The sequence below is a fragment of the Geotrypetes seraphini genome, chromosome 2 (genome assembly GCF_902459505.1).
Source record: "Geotrypetes seraphini chromosome 2, aGeoSer1.1, whole genome shotgun sequence".
Taxonomy (NCBI): Eukaryota; Metazoa; Chordata; class Amphibia; order Gymnophiona; family Dermophiidae; genus Geotrypetes; species Geotrypetes seraphini.
In genome coordinates, this window is record NC_047085.1 from 309,450,566 (window position 1) to 309,462,770 (window position 12,205).

General features: G+C 44.9%; 1 long non-coding RNA gene across 4 annotated transcripts in view; it reads left to right on the forward strand.

Annotated features, from left to right (window-relative positions):
• The window catches only part of LOC117353725, a 72,223-nt gene that overhangs the window by 39,302 nt on the left and 20,716 nt on the right, over positions 1-12,205 (forward strand). The gene's annotated exons all lie outside the window — the stretch shown is intronic.

Sequence of the window (12,205 nt, forward strand, 5' to 3'; positions counted from 1 at the left end):
CCTCTCTTCCTCCGGGGCTCGGCGTGTGAGCGAGCTCCGCCCCCAGAAGCAGCCGGGAATCCTCCTGAACTGCGGCAGTTGAGCCGTTCGCCTGCTCCTGCCTTTTGCCTGCTCGCACCGCAACTGACACCTCCAGGGCTCCCAGGCCACCTCTCTTCCTCCAGGGCTCGGCGTGTGAGCAAGCTCCGCCCCCAGTAACAGCCGGGAGCACTCCTGAACTGCGGCAGTTGAGCCGTTCGCCTGCTCCTGCCTTTTGCCTGCTCGCACCGCAACTGACACCTCCAGGGCTCTCAGGCCACCTCTCTTCCTCCAGGGCTCGGCATGTGAGCAAGCTCCGCCCCCAGTAACAGCCGGGAGCACTCCTGAACTGCGGCAGTTGAGCCGTTTGCCTGCTCCTGCCTTTTGCCTGCTCGCACCGCAACTAACATCTCCAGGGCTCCCAGGCCACCTCTCTTTCTCCGGGGCTCGGCGTGTGAGCGAGCTCCGCCCCCCAGAAGCAGCCGGGAACCCTCCTGAACTGCGGCAGTTGAGCCGTTCGCCTGCTCCTGCCTTTTGCCTGCTCGCACCGCAACTGACATCTCCAGGGCTCCCAGGCCACATCTCTTCCTCCGGGGCTTGGCGTGTGAGCGAGCTCCGCCCCCCAGAAGCAGCCGGGAACCCTCCTGAACTGCGGCAGTTGAACCGTTCGCCTACTCCTGCCTTTTGCCTACTCCCACCGATACCGGCGAATCGCGCCACAACCGACTCATCTGGTACCAGCAGAGTAACTTTTAACTTTTACAGTTACTACCCCAGCCGATTCAAGCTGAACAAACCCTTCGGGCAACCTGATTAGTACTCGCATGGTTATTCATTGCATGGTTAATTCATTGCATGGTTACTCTTTACATGGTCATTCTATTACCTACTGTACCCAAGTCTAACCTTCCTACTCTCTGAAAATCTCCATCATTGCAGGATGGCTTCCCTTCACAATCACTTTATCCCATTTCTCATGTTCTACTGGACCTATAGCAAATGCTGGTTAACTGAGGCCCTTCATGTCTCACAGATTCCAATCCTCACAAGACCTCGCATCTTAAACCTAGACCCCTTTAGGCCAACCCAACGATTCTTTCTTAACTGCTCTGATCATGGCCCGTTCCAAATCCCAATCATCCCCCCCTCAAACAAAACAAAGAAACCTTGCAGCATAAAACACCGGTTGTTAAAGAAAATCTCCCTCCCTTCCCCTATTAACACCACGCCGCATAAAAAAGTACAAGGTTTCTACTTAAACATCCGATCTATCAGAAACAAAACCGAGCTAGTTAAAGATTGGCTAGCAGAGACTAAACCCGACTTTGTCCTCCTAACTGAAATGTGGTTGACCTCTGACACCGATATCTTAATTCGTGAGTGTCTCCCACCCGGATTTAAAATCACATCACTACCTAGATCCTGGGGAAGAGGAGGAGGATTAGCCATCATAGTATGAGATCCTTTCAAGACCACCATCCTAGCCTCGAAAACCTCCTCAGACCTCGAAATTCTCTCTTGCAAACTCCATTCTGATCAACTAGAAGATTGCCTAATTCTCACCCTATTCTACATTCCCCCCAAGAAATGGCCCACTGCTAAAGACAACTTCTCAGAATTCCTCCTCACCAACTCAATTACAGGTCCCTACAATCTTCTGATCAGGGATCTCAACATCCACCTAGATCAGATTGAACAGAATGACACAAAAGACCTACTATCCCTCATCTCCTCTCTAGACTTTTTCACTCCGACTCCGGTAAAAACCCACCACAAAGGTCACCATCTAGATCTAGTAATCTTTTCCTCCAAAGAACAATATCATTCCAAGATTCTTTGGGAGCAAGCTACCTGGACAGATTCACTATGGTCAGACCACAGACTATGCAACTTCCACCTCAACTGGCAAACAAGACGCCACCAACCCTATCCTAAGACAGCAAAAAGGCCTATAAAGGTAATATCCTCAAGAGGTTTTATCAACCCAGTGGAATTCTGGTCCCTCTATGACATCTCTTCCAACCCTGACCCTGACTCCTTTACTGTCGATGAATGGACAAACGATAGCACACAGATCCTAAATTCAATGGCCCCCTTGAAAACAAAGAAAATGAGAAACAAAACTCTGGACGGCTGGTTTGATGCCGAACTTGGAGCAGTAAAACGGGAACTTCGAAAATTGGAAAGACTTTGGCTTAAATCCAATGACAACAAAGACAGATCCAACTGGAGAACAAAACTAAAAGACTACAAACATCTGATAACCACCAAACGCACTAACTTCTACGCCCAAAAAATCGGATCCCCTAACCTCGATATCAAAAACCTATTCAAAATAGTCAACCACCTCTACGATACTCAATCCCTTACCCGACCTTCCTCAGACGCACCCCCACCGGCCAATGACCTGGCCGCATTCTTCAACAACAAAATCTCCAATCTCAGAACCACCCTACCTATTTCCTCCAACAACCATCTGAACTATCTGGACATTCAGTCCCATGATGACGAAACCAGGGCTGATTTTTACTGGAACAACTTCACCACCCCCACCTGACAACAATTCTGCAAATTCTACTCAAACTACACCAAATCCCACTGCAAACTAAATAGCTGTCCACCAAATGTAATGCAAGCTGCCCCGATCTCTTTCAAAATCAAATTATATACTTGGCTCTCCTCCCAACTACAATTAGGCTCATTCCCTGTGGACCTAGGCCAGATTCTGATTACACCTATCGTCAAAAAGCCCAAAGATCCCATCTCCCTCATATCCAATTACAGACCCATTGCGAACATACCCTTCTTTACAAAGTTGATGGAAGGTCTGGTCAACCAAGATTTAACAACTTACTTGGACAAATTCAACATCCTAAACGACAACCAGTCAGGTTTCCGCCCTGGACACAGCACTGAAACCGTCATCGCTTCTTTGGTAGATTACCTTCACAACCTGTTCAGCCAAGGCTCAAGTGCACTAGTCCTACAATTAGATCTTAGTAGCGCCTTTGACTTGGTTGATCATGCCATTCTTCTGGATTGTTTGGATTCTATCGGCCTCTCAGGAAATGTGTTAAAATGGTTCAATGGTTTCCTAGGTCAACGCTCCTACCAAGTCTACAGTGACAACTCCCATTCCGCCAGCTGGGCCAACACCTGCAGAGTCCCACAGGGCTACCCCCTGTCCCCCACGCTTTTCAATATCTACCTGGTCGCCCTAGGGAATCTACTGCTAAACTTAAAGATCAAATTCTACATCTATGCTGATGACATCACCTTAGTCTTCCCCATCTCTAACATAACCCCCGAGATAAACAACCTCCTAGCTTCAATCCTAAAGCAAATCGAACTATGGATGACCGACTTCAAACTGAGGCTCAACTCAGATAAAACCAAGTTCTTCCTGGCAAGCCCAAACGACAAAATCAAAGATACCTCAATCTCCCTGAATGGCCAAGTCTTTCCTTTAACAAACTCCTTAAAAATACTCGGAGTGACTCTCGACCGCAACCTTACCTTTGAAGCTCACACCGACCTTCTGGTCAAAAAAGGCTTCGCCACCTTATGGAAGCTACGATCCATCAGAAAATACTTTGACGCCCCCTCATTCCGCCTACTTGTGCAATCCTCCATCTTAAGTCTAGTCGACTACTGCAACATTATCTACCTGGAATCTTTCAAAAAAACCACACAAAGATTGCGAATTATTCAAAACACGGCAATCCGACTGATCTTCAGACTAAAAAAATGGGAACACATAACTCCCTATTACCACAAACTTCAATGGCTACCCCTAGAAGCAAGAGTGCTATTCAAGTTCACCTGTTTCTGCTATAAATCCATCCTTGGCTCAGCCCCCCTTTACTTAGTACCCCATTTTATCCTAGACCGCCCATCCAAACTCACACGTAGAACCCACCTGTTTAACTACCCTACCCTAAGGACCTGCCGTTACAAAAGATATCTAAATAGAACTCTTGCCTTCCAAGCAGGTCATCACAATAACTGGCTGGCCCACATCATCTCACACACTTCATCCTACTTAAACTTCAGGAAACTACTAAAAACTAATCTTTTCACCCGATTCATACCCTAAGACCCTATGCCCACCCTGGCCCCTTCTATCTCACTATGTCCATTACGCAGATTGTCTTGACCTTCTTCCCTGTACCATTTCATTGCCATAATTGTACCCATCTTTCTTTCTGTTTGTACCATTTTTTCTCTCTGTTGTACCATTTTTTCTCTGCCACCTATTTTTCTCTGATTGTAACATTGTACCATTTTAGCTGATTGTCCAGCCCTTCTTCGTTGTAAACCGCCTCGAACTACTATGGCTTTGGCGGTATATAAGAAATAAAATTATTTATTATTATTATTACATGAGTCTGAAGGAGTGTTTCTGATTGCTCTGGTAATTTTGTTCCACATAATTTGGTGCTGAGAGCTCCCTTAGTTGAGGGTCCAGCTCTGCCTGCATGGAAGAGAAGCAGACCTTATGGTACCTGTTAGCCAGCCTGCAGAAGCCTTTTTGGAGCTCGGGGCTGTCCCCTGATAGCATTGCTCACCTACTGCAGGGGTTTGAGCGCAGGCTATTAAGCATCCGTAGGGAGCTTAGTGGTATCTTGCAGGGTGCCAGCTGCATTTCACCTCTTTCCTCCCCTCCATTTTTGTGCATCCTTGGGGGTTGAAGACTGTCAGACACCGGTCAGACCCAAAGATTCAACACTGGAAGGATGGTTTTTTTGAGATAGTGATTTCTTTTCCCAGCTACCCTAAACTGAGGCAGGCTGCAGCACATTGCCAGCACAGTAAGGCTGTTATAGCCTATGAGGAGAATCGGGGGGGGGGGGTTGTCTGCAAATGGTGTTTTTGAAGTTTGCTGGATGTTCCCTCCTCCTCTAAAATCCTAAAATCACTAGTTGTTTAATTTTGTTTTTACGAGTTTGAGGTGTTTTTTTGGCACCAAAACCGCAGCAACCATCTTAGATTTCCCAAATTTTTTTAGAGTTGCCCAGAAGCTTCAGATCACCTTGTTTTGCCTCAAAACTGACAGAGATGGAATTCTCAGGCTCTTGACCCTAATTCATGTCAGTTTTGCACTAAATGAGCACCTTGCCATGCATCACATGAAGGGTGGTGGGAGTAGCTGGATTTTCTCCTCTTTACTCTCTAGGGCCAAATAATGAGTAGGAAGCCCATTGGTTGGGGCAATTTTCCTTTCTGGGCCCTGGAATGTCAGTTGACCTAAGCGCAGGGGCATGGAGGCCATGGAGTCCAAGAGACGCAAGCTGGAGTCCATTTTCTCTGGAATTTACCTGGCCCTTAATGGACTGTTTTGTGAGCTCCCCAGCAGGGCAACCAGAAAAAGCGGACAGGGTGGAGGCCACAGTGAGAAGGTTGTTGGAGATTCAGGCCATAGAACCTGTGCTTCCTAAGACTCGGGCTTGGGCAGATATTCCATATACTTCATTATGCCAAAGAAAGGCTGAGACAATTGGAGACCCATTCTGGATCTTACTGATGTCAATGCAGTGCTCAAGGTTCTGTGCTTTTGCATGGAGACAGTTTATTCTAGTGGCGGTGGCTCCGGGGGAATTCCTGGCCTCTCTGAATCTGACAGAGGCATATTTGCATATTCCCTTATTAACCATATTATCTGGTTCTCGGCCTTTCCCTTTGGAAGGTGATGGTGGTAATAGTGGCCCACCTGCAAAAGATGGGCTTTCAAGTTCATCCGGATGACTGGCTGATCAGGGCTTCATCATTTGACGAAGGACAGCTTGGGTTGGATAGTAAATTTCCAAAAGAGCCAGTTGACTCTGACTCAGTCTCTAGAATTTCTGGGTGTCATGTATGACATGGTGTACAACCGTGTCCATCTTGCAGAGGCATGTAGACATAAGCTTTGCTCTCAAATAATAAGCTTGCTAGCCAAACCAGCTCCATCAGCGTGACACTATTTCCAAGTGCTGGGTTCCATGGTGGCCACAATAGATGTGGTTCCCTGGATGAAAGATCACATGTGTCCTCTCCAAAGCACGTTGCTATCACATTGGTCTCCTCAGATGGGCTTTCTGCAGAGATCCTGGCCCTGGACACCGGAAGCCTGGGCCACTATGAACTGGTGTTTCCACCTCAGCCATTAACCAAGAGCGTACCCCTATACATAGCTTCCTGGGTAATTGTGACAACAGATGCCAGTCACTTCGGCTGTGGAACTTACTCAAACCAACAGCCAATTTAAGATCATTGGTTGACTACCCAGAGAAAGTGATTGATCAAAAGGCTAGAACTTTGAGCCATTTGTTTGGTTTTACATAAGCCCTATGTCAATCGTCAGGGAGACTCCAAGAGTGCCCAGCTGTGTATGGAAGCCCGCTTGCTATTCAGATGGGCAGAACTTCATCTTCAGGCATTCTCAGTGGCGCATGTAACGAGGAAGGTCAATGTTCAAGCCAGTTTCCTCAGCAGATACTGGATCCAGGCAAGTGGACGCTGTCTGTGTCAGCCTTCCAAACCATTGTTCACTGCTGGGGTCACCTGATGTTTGACCTCATGGCAATAGCACAAAACAGGTAGGCAGACAGATTCTTCAGTCGAAGATCCAAGCCCAAAAGCGCGAGTCTGGACGCTCTGGTCCAGCCATGGCTGCAGAGCGAGCTATTGTATGTGTTCCCTCTGTAGCCCATGATAGGAAGGATCCTCCACAGGATCGCAAGCCATCAGGGGAAGGTTATTCTCATGGTACCAGAATGACTGTGCAGACCATGGCATGCAGATCTGGTGCAGACTGAACTCTGGGGATTTTTAAGAGAGATCAGACTCCACAGGTGACCCTTAAGGTTAATTCCCATCCGCCCACCTCAAGGCAGAGCTTTTTTGTTCAGCCAACCAGGAATAGGGCATCGCTTTGGTAGGATTTTTCTATTTGTCTTTCTTTTTTCTTCCAGGTGTGAGTACTTCTACCTAAATGAAAGGTACATCAATGAAATGGTTCATGAGGTGTCAAAAGATTTCTAGCAGTGGGGAAGAAGAGGTTGTGCTGAGGGAATACAGCTGAACTCAGATTACGGAATCCTGCAAGATTGGTACTGTTACGCTACCTGCCCTTGAACTAAGGAGCCGGTATGCTGCCTTGGAAGTGGAGGAGATGAGAGCACCCCAGGGAGAGGAAGGACTAAAGCTTGAAATCCCTAAAATTGCTGGATCCATGACCACTAGGCAGTATAAAGTAGTGGTGGTTGGCAATTCCCTTCTGAGGGGTACAGAAACGTCTATCTGTAGACCAAACATGATGTCCCTGGAGGTATGCTGTCTAACTGGTGCTGAAATCCAAGATGTTACAGAGAGATTGCCAAGACTCATCTAGATTGGCACTAATGATACTGCCAGATACCCCTGCGAATATATCAAAAGTGACTTTGTGGCTCTGGGAGAGAATCCATCCTCCCTGTCAAGGATAATGGCCAGGGCAGAGAAACTCACATCCTGGAGATGAATACGTGGCAATATGGATGGTGTCGTTTAGAGCATTTTGGCATCCTGGACCTTGGGATGATTTTCCAAGGGCTGCTTAGCAGGGATGGTATACATCTATCAAAGAAGAGATGAAGTGTCTTCGGATGCAGACTGGCTAATCTACTGAAGAGAGCTTTAAACTAAAAGTGATGGGGTAAAGTGATCTAAGGCACTGGGTGAGTATAAGCCCTCAGGTAAGTAAATCACTGAATATCTCTACATGGATAGGAAAAGGGGACAATGTCTTCAAAACAGTATATACTAATGCTCAAAGTATAGGAAACAAAATTCTGGATCTGGAACAGGGGTCTCAAAGTCCCTCCTTGAGGGCCACAATCCAGTCGGGTTTTCAGGATTTCCCCAATGAATATGCATGAGATCTATGTGCATGCACTGCTTTCAATGCATATTCATTGGGGAAATCCTGAAAGCCCGACTGGATTGTGGCCCTCAAGGAGGGACTTTGACACCCCTGATCTAGAAGCAGTGATGGAAGAAGATGAGTTGAATATAATGGCGATCACAGACACATGGTTCATGGAGAACCATGACTAGGATGTAGTTATATTGGGCTATAATCTGTTCAGGAAAGACAGGGTAGGAAGAAAAGGAAGGGTAGTAGCGTTATATGTGAAAGAACATATTAAAGCTGCACAATTGCAGGATCTGCAGGGCAAGGGAGATCAATTTGGAAAGAGGGAATGGTAAATATATGTACATTGGTGTGATATACAGGCCTCCTTCACAGATGGAAGAAGTGGAGAGAAATTTAATAGTAGACATTCAGAATATATCTAAAAAAGGGGAAGTTTTATTAATAGGTGATTTTAACATGCCGGATGTTTATTGGGGTCTTCTAGAAGTAGGGAGATCCTGGATTCTCTACAAGGAGAACTGTTCCAGCAGTTGGTAATGGAACCCATGTGGGATGGGGTCATACTGGACTTAGTGCTTACAAATGGGGAAAATATTTCTGATGTTACAGTGGGTGATCATCTGGCATCCAATGATCACTGCATGGTACGGTTTAATATTAAGACGGGTATAGAGAGGGCTCATTCAAAGTAAAGGTTTTTACAGTAACGTTCCTTACAATCTAAGTAGTAGGATTGTCTTGTTTAGGGCTCGAGACCACAGATCTATGCTGGCATCTCTTCCAGACATAGCCAGATTTCTAAAAGGAGACTTGCATATCAGACCTCCGGTAAAACCTCCATTCCATTCTTGGGATCTTAATGTTGTTTTGCAGGTCTTCAGCCAGGCTCCATTTGAGCCTCTGAGGGAAGCATCCTTGATGAACCTGATGTTCAAAACGGTTTTTCTGGTGGCTATTACCTCAGCGAAACAGGTCTCGGCATTGCAGGCTGTTTTCTTACAGAGTGCCTTTCCTTAAATTCACTGAAGCTGGCGTCTCTTTGCGCCCCATTCCTTCCTTCCTACCGAAGGTGGTTTTGGCATTCAATGTCAATCAGGAAGTCAGATTGCCAGTGTTTCAATCCACAGGTTCCAAGAGAAAGGACCAGATTCTGAAGAAGTTGGATGTTATGAGGGTGCTTCTCCGATATCTCAAGATCATTGAGTTCAGGCTATCTGATCATCTTTTTGTGCTCACAAATCCAACTAGGTGCAGTGCACTGGCTTCCAAGGACACAATTTCCAGATTAATTCATAGGGCCATTTTGTCAGCATACATTGTTTATAGGAAATAGTCCCCTGTTTCCGTAAAGATGCATTCGACTAGAAGTGTGGGCACTTTCACCTGAGGAAATTTGTGAGACACTGACTTGGTTCACTCTACATATATCTGTCAAGTTTTACAGAATGGATGTGGCAGCAAGGGAGGACTCTGTCTTTGGGTCCTCAGTGTTACATGCTAACACAGTGGTCCCACCCTAGATTTCTGAGACTGCTTTTGCACATCCCGCTTGTCCAGAATGACACACCTATTGCACTAGAAAAAATGATTAGGTTCTTATTTTGCTAATATCTTTTCTAGTAGATAGGTGTGTCATTCTGGACCCCCACCCTGTCATTTATTTCCTGCGCCTGCCTACTGACTCACTCAGAATGCTCTTATTCAAACCCGCAAGTTGGATGCCAGTCAGACCATAAGTGTATGAAGAGTAGTCTATTGCTGAGATACTTTGGGGGTATTGTCTGAGCTCCATTAATGTTTCTATTTGGCATGATTGTTTCGCTGTTTTGATTGTTCAATGGTTAACATGTTTGTTAATATTTCAGAGCAGAACAGACTTGTCAGGGAGTTTCCCTGTACCCCTGCTTCACATCTGTTCTAGAAAAGATGCTTGCCTGCTTTGGAACTAACTGTAGGAGGCAGCAGAACAATCAGTGGACAAAATAGCTCTCTGGGCAAAAGTTGCTTGCCCATAGACTGGCTGAAAAAGGGTGCTGTGATGCACTTCCCTCTAACCGTGATTGGCACCTCAGCTATTTTTCCTACTTGCTCACTTCTTTCAATAGCCAAGAAAAGATTAGTTTATCAGCTCTTAACTAAAGGAAACTACTTAAGTTGGTTGACTTCCATACAGAGAAAAAAGAAGGTGGTTGAGGAGAATATTCTTGCCAATCCTTTTCTGGCATTAGCTCCAAACATTTCAAGCCATGTTAAAATTTACAATGAAGATAGTCTCCCCCAAATTCTATAAATGACGTTCAAAATTGCATGCACAAATTTTGGGTGCAAACCCAATTTGCACATGCAATTTAACTGAATATCAAGCCAGTTAGCGCCAATAATTCTATAATACTGAAAGCGTTTGAAGCAAATGCCCTTGACCCTTCCATGGTTTTGCCCCTTTTCAGATGTGCTATTAAATATTTATGCATGCATCTTTATAGAATACTGACTATTTTATATATCACATATAGCATTCTATTTATTTTATATACTACTTATACCATTTTTCCTATTTGTCCCGGCAGACTAACACTCTATTTAATGTACCTGAGGCAATGGGGTATTAAGTGACTTGCCCAGAGTCACAAGGAGCAGTGTGGGATTTGAACCCACAATCTTAGGGTGCTCTAACCACTGCACCACATACTCCCACTTGGCTAGAAAAATGTGCACGTAAATTCAAATTGCCTATTAGCACCAATAATATTTAGCAACCAATTATTGGCCTATCCTAACCACTTAAACTGCCTTGAATATTGAGTCCCATCCTGTTTGTGAGGAGGATTGTTTGTTCTATAAACAATAGCCCCTGATGTAGCCTGTTAATGAAACATGTCGGGTAGTGTGATCACTTCAAGAGAATAAAGATCCTTTACACACAGAGCTCACTTTGAGGTTTTTTCAAGTGTGCACTATTTTTTTGTATCTTATTCTTGTGGTGCACTTGCCTCTCTCTTGTCAGTAAAATAGCAGGCCTAACTTGTGCCTGGTCAGCAAAACTGTGACCACTCACAATACCACTTAAATGACCAGCGCCACTGAATATAAATCTAAAATTAAGTGTTGGTGCTTAATTTTGTGCAACCAGTATCAAAATACAATCTTGGATTCTAACTTGGCGACTTCTTGTACTACAAAAAGAGCTGGACTAACAAGACTGCGAATAACTCACCAAAAACTTAATAATTTATCCCTTTGTGTACATTACTTTTTATATTCCAGTCTCTAATTCTGAAAATCATAAATTTTAAATTGTGTGCAAACTGTTTTATTGCAAGAAATTTACCAGACAGAACCAACATAATTTGTTTTCACAATTCATTTTCAAAATAGCAACCCACCTCAATCAAACTCCTATGCTACACTTACAGGACGTCCCTTAAGTAACTCTATATAATCGTCATAAACAGCTTACACAACAATGGATCAGGATTCTGATAACCCTTTGGTTCTAAAATGTAACACTCTAGACAAAATACTGACTAAGGAGCTGCCCACAAAATATTTCCTATTCCCCTCCTCCACACTCCCTTCAAGGGACAAAGTAGATAAGACAAAGTGAAAGATCACTGATTTGAAACAAGGTTCTTGCCCTTGGAGGCAGAGATTGCACATAGGGACCCCAGCTTGAGAAAAAAAAACTTTCCCCATATGGGCACGGAGTGAGTCAGAGGAGCTTTCCAAAGCAGAAGGGTGTGCAATTTGTTCCTCTATTCCCAATAATGGGAAGGTTTTGCCAATACCCAATGTTGCAAAATACAGTTCCTCCCAACTAGAAAAGCCTTACTAACAAAGAGTTTCTCCCCCTGCACCTTAGAAACATAAAAGCAATATAGCAGATAAAGGCCAAATGGCCCATATAGTCTGCCCATCCACAGCATGCAATATCTCCTCCGCTTCGTAAGAGGCCTATCTGCTTGTCCCACTCTGTCTTGAATTCAGACACAGTCTTTGTCTCCACCAGGAGACTATTCCACACATCTCCCACCTTTCCTGTAAAAAGGAATTTCCTTGTATAGTATAAGCATCTATTATATTCAGGAGGAGATAGTGGATGGGCAGACTGGTTGGGCCAGTTGGCCTTTATCTGCCTTCATGTTTCTATGATTCTAAGTAAATAGGTCTTCTAGTGCAGTGGTCCCCAACTCTGTCCTGGAGGACCACCAGGCCAACCGGGTTTTCAGGCTAGCCCTAATGAATATGCATGGAGCAGATTTGTATGCCTCTCACTTCCATTATATGCAAATT